Here is a 6,289-nt window from a genome sequence, read left to right as displayed (position 1 = left end):
ACATGGTACAGCTTGAGACCAAAGAGTTGCTGTGAGGGAACATGGAACTGAGGTTGCCTGCAGTTGCATAGAGGGACCAAACATATGGCTGGATGCTGAGAAACAGTTAGAATGCTCCTGTGAAGAAAAGTGGCTGGCGAATAGTGGGTCATTAATTACCAGGTCAGTAATTCAGTGTGATACTTGATTCTCTCTGTATACAAGGACTTGGCAGCTTTTTGGCCTGCTACATAGATAATGCTAAACTTTCGGGTCCCTGTTAGGATTAAATGGCACTGAAGATTGCATTAATCTACAAGGTCCTAATGCATCTCCTTAGGACCATCAGCCTACAAATAGGAACTTTGAGGCATTGCTACAATTCTGAAGCAGTTGTCCTTTACCACGTCTTTGCTTAATTCCTAAACTTCATAAAAGTTGTTAAATGGTTTTATGTTGAGAGATTTCTTCACATTTGAAGAAGCATATCTTGTTTCACTCATTTGAAAATGACTTTGGTTACTATTTTTCATCACTGTCCTTTGTTCAACACAATAACTGACTTTGAAAATCGCATTATCTGGGGATGGTTTAGGAGTAAAGTAAGGGAGATGGCTTGGAACCATTTGAAATCATTTCACCATATCTATTTACTTCTTTTTCCCTGAGCTGGGGTAAGTATAGGTCTAGCACCAACCATATCTATTTTAAAAGGTGTTTGCTTCTTCCCACATGGATATTCAACTTGGTGTCTGAGGTTATTAAAATGAAGCTTTAAGTCTGACTGCTTTTTTTATTGTGATTTTTACAGCATTGTTCAACACACTCATTCCATTAGGTCTTGCTAACCATTAGCTTGTGGAAAATAGTTCCTCTTCTCTGTATGTTTAAGCCTACACTTACATTGGCTTAGTTTAGTTGCATTGTTAACCTTTGAAATGTAGGTAATTTTAATGTCCCCAACACAAGTTGGCCCAGAAATAGATTTAGTGAATATTCATTTACAACACCAAACTATCTTTTCTGATATCCACCGTGAGGCTCTCCAAAGATTTCCCGTTGTTTTTATTTACTTAGTGTCTAGAAAGCCACACATGTAATCTGACGGATGAAAACAACCAGCAGGTTTACCCTTCGAAGGGTCTGGGTTCTCTGCTCTGTTCCCTGGCTCCAGGCTGTATCTTAACAAATATAATATCCTGTAGAAGGAATAAGAGGCATAGGGAAAACAACACCTCATTACAGTAAACATTAAACTAACCTGTGACAGAGCTGTCGGGAATTCTGTGCGTAGGTTCCAGACAACCTGGGTGCTTAGGCGTAAGAGTGCAGGAGCCAATCTCCACTGTCGGTAAGAATTTACTACCCGGGGCACAAAGAGAACAACAAATTAAGGAAGTCGTCATGGAACTTGGAGGAAGCAGACAATGCTAAATTTACCCTTTGCAACATGAAGTTCAAGTACTGGAGCCCAGAGCACTTTACAGAGCTAGCCAACCGCAGGCCAAAAATGGGGCTGAAAACACACGTAGTTGAGGTTTAGAGGACAGAACTGTAAATCCCCTTTCCATCAAAAAGCTGCAGGAAACCTCGCAGGACTTCGGTCTGCATTTGAAAAACAGCACATGTGTGTCTTTTAGGCTATTTAAGCAGATCAACAGCAACAAACCTGCACACGAAGGGAATTACTCCGGACACCTGTAACTCTTTTTTCTTCCTATCTCCCCTCCGACCGCTAAGAAAACTGCCTTATGAGAGCAACCTTGTGTGACTCTTACCCTAAAGCTTTGATGTCACCTGCATTTGTCTTTGTTCTTCTCTGATGAACGCGTTAACATTTCTGTCGTTGAGGATGCTAATTGGATGATTACCAACGAGGTGCTCTGAACTACGCTGATTCTTCTTCCTTTGCTGAAGGTCACTCATGTGTGCACCTGAGCTGTGAAAACTCCACGTGTATTTGATATGGTTTGAGGCACGCCCTGAACACACCTGCTTCCCAGAAACTTTGAATCTGTGCTGCAGGCGCCCGGGGCCCCATGCCCTGGCCACAGATGATTGGATAGAGTTGTGCACGTGGTTCAAGGACCGTAGATCGGCTGAGCCAATCAGATTCTACTCAGGATTTTGGACTGGTGAGCTAAGACGCAGCTTCCTTCAGTGGCAGGAGCATCCTTGTGTGCCCGGAGGATGAAGAGTGGGAGATGGAGGTGGAGAGAGACAAAGAGAGGAAAGAGAGAGAGATCATGTACAGAGTGAGGTGGGGAAATCTTGAGCGATGAGACCATCTCTCCGTGGATTGTGAGAGATGCTGCTGGAAGCTTTACTTCTTGGCTCTCTAGGTCCCAGGTGCCTTCCAGGAGGACTGGCTGTACTTCCTGCCCTGTTGGCCTGTGGGATTCTCCTTATGGAACTGACTTAAGTGGTTTTCTATCCTCACAACCTAACTGCTTGAACAGAACCCAAAATATGTTAGACACATACTTCTTGCGTTTCTGGCAAGACTGGTTTTAGGCTCAGGCAGTATTTCATATTCATCATAAAACAGCAACTTAGGCTCATAAACATTTGTCATTCACACTAAAATCCCACACAGAATTGGAATTCATGGATTTGCTCAAAACTCTTCCTTATTACAGACATTGAGCCCGTGCCCCCTCTTCAGGCCACTATCAACGAGGCCTGTGAGGGTCAAACAGTGTGCCTTTCAGATGCGTGAAGACCCTCAGGAACCAAGGCGTGATGGATGTGTCTGGTGGAGAAGAGACCATTACGAGCCACCTGTTGTTTAAGAACTCTCTCCTGTCCCATTTGCCACCAAAAGTTATTTCCTCTGTGTTGGTGTTAAGTTTCCAGGCCTTCATTTTTCCTGATGTCAGTTATGCACGCCAAGGGGTGTGTCCTGCTTCTGACTTTGATAAATACCTGAGGTGGTCTCAGGCTGCTATGCCCTTGCTTCCCTGTTTCCCACACCAGCCTCACCCTACACCACTGTCCCCTACCTGCGACCTGCCAGGAGGCTCTGCAGAGTCCAGGCTGGGGTCAGGCCTCTTCCACCAGCAGTGCAGCATGGCACGTGTGTTCCCCAGACATATTAAGGTTCTGTTCATTGTTAGGAGTCCGTGACCCCAATAAGCAATGTTTTTTCATGAGCTATATTTGTTTAAGAACCTGTTTCTCGGTGAACTCAGTGTCCTTGGTTAATTTTAACCTCACTAAAGATAAAATGTTAACAATACTTGGTTTGACCTCTTATGTCTATTGTGGCCATTCCATAGGTCTCTCTGACTGGATGAGTATGTCGGGGTATCATTAACTTCAGGAAGCTTCTCTCCCCAGGACTACATCTAAAAACTTGGTCTCTTCAAGTCCTGGATCAATAAAAAAAGAAGGAAAAAAGTCATCACACGATGAGATTCTTTGCTTCTTCAAGAAGGTTAACAGCTGAGTGTGGCTTTCACTACCAACCTGCGATTCGGAATTCATTTGATATTAGTATGAGCACTGTTCTAGTCACAATATAAGACCCACACTCCTTCCCACAGGAGCTTAAAAATCCATGAAGAAATAAACGTGATGAAGATTTTTGTTAACCATAACGAACTGAAATCAAAAGGAGGTTCTTGCTGATTTCCGCTAAGAGAATGTAGAAACCTAGGGAAGCCTTCTCAAAAAAGTAGCAAATGTAACTGGGACTATCTGATGGCTGATCCAAGAACCTCCACCAAGCAGAGGGTATGACTCAGAGGAGAGATCCCAGCCCCCACGCACCTCCTCAGTCAGGTGCCCTGAGCAAGGCGCGTACTGGGCAACTCTACACAAAAGTTGGACCAATAGCAAAACAACAAAACAAAAGAACTGCCCTCCCGTTCTGGGCAAAATCCCAAACTCCCAGATAAATAACATCAGAACCTATTGATCCTTGCCTGAAACTCATGTTTCACTGCTACTAAAGGGTGCTCTACAGACCAGTGCCACATAGCAAACTCTTTCTGCCCATCTGCAAGAATGTACAGAAACTGAGAGCAAGTGTTTAGAAACTTTTATAGCAATTTGATCTCAGTGCAACATTTTAATTTAATTTTACAAAAGTGCCAGTCTGCAAAGAATTGGAAATTGTAAGAACAGGTCCATCACCACAGATTCACCACGGATAGTTTTATAAGCACTGTTCTGTCACAATTTTCAAAGGAAAAAGCCACTTCACTTCCTGCTTTAAAAAGAGAATCATGTGACATTTCCTTTTCCTGTACAGTACATGGAGTGTCTTCCAGTCTGCTAGCACCTAGAAAGACACACAGGAGGGACAGCTGAAAATGCAACCAGTAACACAACTGGCCTCACAAGCCGACTGAAGTGTCCACTCTTATCTTGTGAAATATAAACCAAGTGGAAAAATTAATTTCTCGTTCACCACTTTCTGACTAATGAATTTAAACATAGATCAAATATACACCAGTGCTCAGTTTTTAATCTATCCAGCATGCTTAATTATAGCTAAGGGTAGCTTCTGATAAGAGATATAAACATATATTTATCTTTCCTATTTAGCTATAATGATACAAATATTTTATAATAAACATCATCTTCACAGGTATCACCTCATCTCTGCTCCTTTTTTATTTAAGGGAGTCATAAATGTGTCTACTTGGAATCACATACGGGAAGTTCCAGAACATTCACGCAGCTTTTCAGGTCTTCACCCCCACCGTCAGTTTACACCAGCTGCTTCTCATCACCTAGCCCTGGGGTCCTTCCCATGAAGCTCGGTCCAACAGAGAAGCCAGCACCCAAAGGAAGTCCATGCACACACTGAGCAGTGGACAAAAGCCGAGACTTGAAGGTACATGAAGTAGATCCCAACTTGTTTCCCAGATTCTGTCTTTGGGGATGACAGTGATAAAAAGACATGGGGCCAGGAAAGTCTCAGGCCTTCATGTTTGTCCTTATAAAGGTGTTGATGTATGGTAAGGAGCAATGGAGTAAAGTTATACGCTGTCCATGAAGCCTTCTAGCATTACCGATTTGACCTGCACCCCACCTTTTCAAACTCGAGGATGAGTAAAACAGAATAGTAAAATGCTATGCTGACGGTTTTAACTACCATCCTCTATATGGTTCTGTCCAGATGTTCCATCTGAGGTTTCATAAGTTAGAAATAAGAAAGCCTATTCGTAAACAAAGAATATTATTTCAATGGAAAAAATATTTCTGTACCTCAGGAATGCTTCTTAGGGCACATTCCTTATTTAAATAAACTACTTGTACAGAAATGGGTTTTACAACCCATCTAGACTAAGTTGAAAATACTTAAAGTGAGCATTTAAAAAAAATTTTAGGAAATTGTCTTGACTAAACTTTCCAAGTGACTAAGTGACACTGGTGGCAGCAAAATGACTTAAATAATCTGAGACCTGATGACATTGACTATGAGGACCAATGGATCAATTATATTCAGAACTCTGTTTTGTTTGTTTGTTTGTTTTTTAAACAGAGAGTGGTATTTTCTCCAGAGACACCGGATAGGAATATAACTTGAATGTCCCACATGCGGTCCACTCACCCACGCTGGCTTTGAACCACACTCATTCCACGCTGAGCTCTTGTTTCCTAAAGCGCACTCTGTGGTCTTCCAGTGCAGACATATGGCATGCACTCTGGCTGTTCTACAGAGCCTTCTGGTCCAGGGCTGACTGAATATGTGAGTAGTTTTTCTATCACTTATAAACCATGTTGATATTAAGCATAAATGTAGTCCAGATAAGCTTTCATTTTCTTAGCCTAGAGGAGTTTGACAGGATTAAAACCAAAGTGAATTGAGGGACGACTCAACTGTTTTCAGCAAATAATATAGAAGTGATTGTACCATTTGGACCCACTTAATTTTGTGTCTGACTATAAAGCAAACATTGTGACAAACAGGATTTGAAGGAAACTGAGTGACTATGGAGGAAAGTATAGTCTATATACTTTTATACTATATAGTATACTTTATACTATACTATATAGTATAAAAGTATAGAAACCTAAGTATAGTCAATACTAAGGTAATGAAACAATATTCAACTTATGACAAGCAACCCAATAGACCGTTAAAGTTTTAGATCTATAAAAATATATATTTTAAAAATCTACACAGTAACAATTTACATAGTCTTAAGCAGTGTGAAACACATTCTTATAAAGAGAATCACACAGCTTTAGAAACTTGCTATTTAAGAGAACTAATTCTGAATTAGTCATTCCTTTATTCCTATTTGTATAGGTTTTCACATATCAAGTCAGTTATCAGTTAAAATACAGGGCTTCC

The 6,289-nt window shown here is 41.4% G+C and overlaps 1 long non-coding RNA gene across 9 annotated transcripts in view; it reads left to right on the top strand.

Moving 5' to 3' along the window:
* LOC111178576 (uncharacterized) overlaps nucleotides 1–6,289 on the top strand; it is a 76,639-nt gene that overhangs the window by 56,174 nt on the left and 14,176 nt on the right. For 7 of the 9 annotated variants that reach the window (XR_016392603.1, XR_016392594.1, XR_016392602.1 and 4 more), the window contains 3 exons: nucleotides 12–162; nucleotides 4,608–4,822; nucleotides 5,474–5,680. This is a non-coding gene — a long non-coding RNA (uncharacterized LOC111178576). The remainder of the gene's footprint in view (nucleotides 1–11; nucleotides 163–4,607; nucleotides 4,823–5,473; nucleotides 5,681–6,289) is intronic. The other 2 variants (XR_016392595.1, XR_016392601.1) reach the window with 1 other exon arrangement.

The sequence above is a fragment of the Delphinapterus leucas genome, chromosome 3, assembly GCF_059928025.1.
Source record: "Delphinapterus leucas isolate spDelLeu-1000000601 "Yukka" chromosome 3, BTC_Dleu_Yukka2, whole genome shotgun sequence".
NCBI classification, from domain to species: domain Eukaryota; kingdom Metazoa; phylum Chordata; class Mammalia; order Artiodactyla; family Monodontidae; genus Delphinapterus; species Delphinapterus leucas.
The sequence above is the reverse complement of the archived record's forward strand: the minus strand, read 5'-3'. Positions and strand labels throughout refer to the sequence as shown.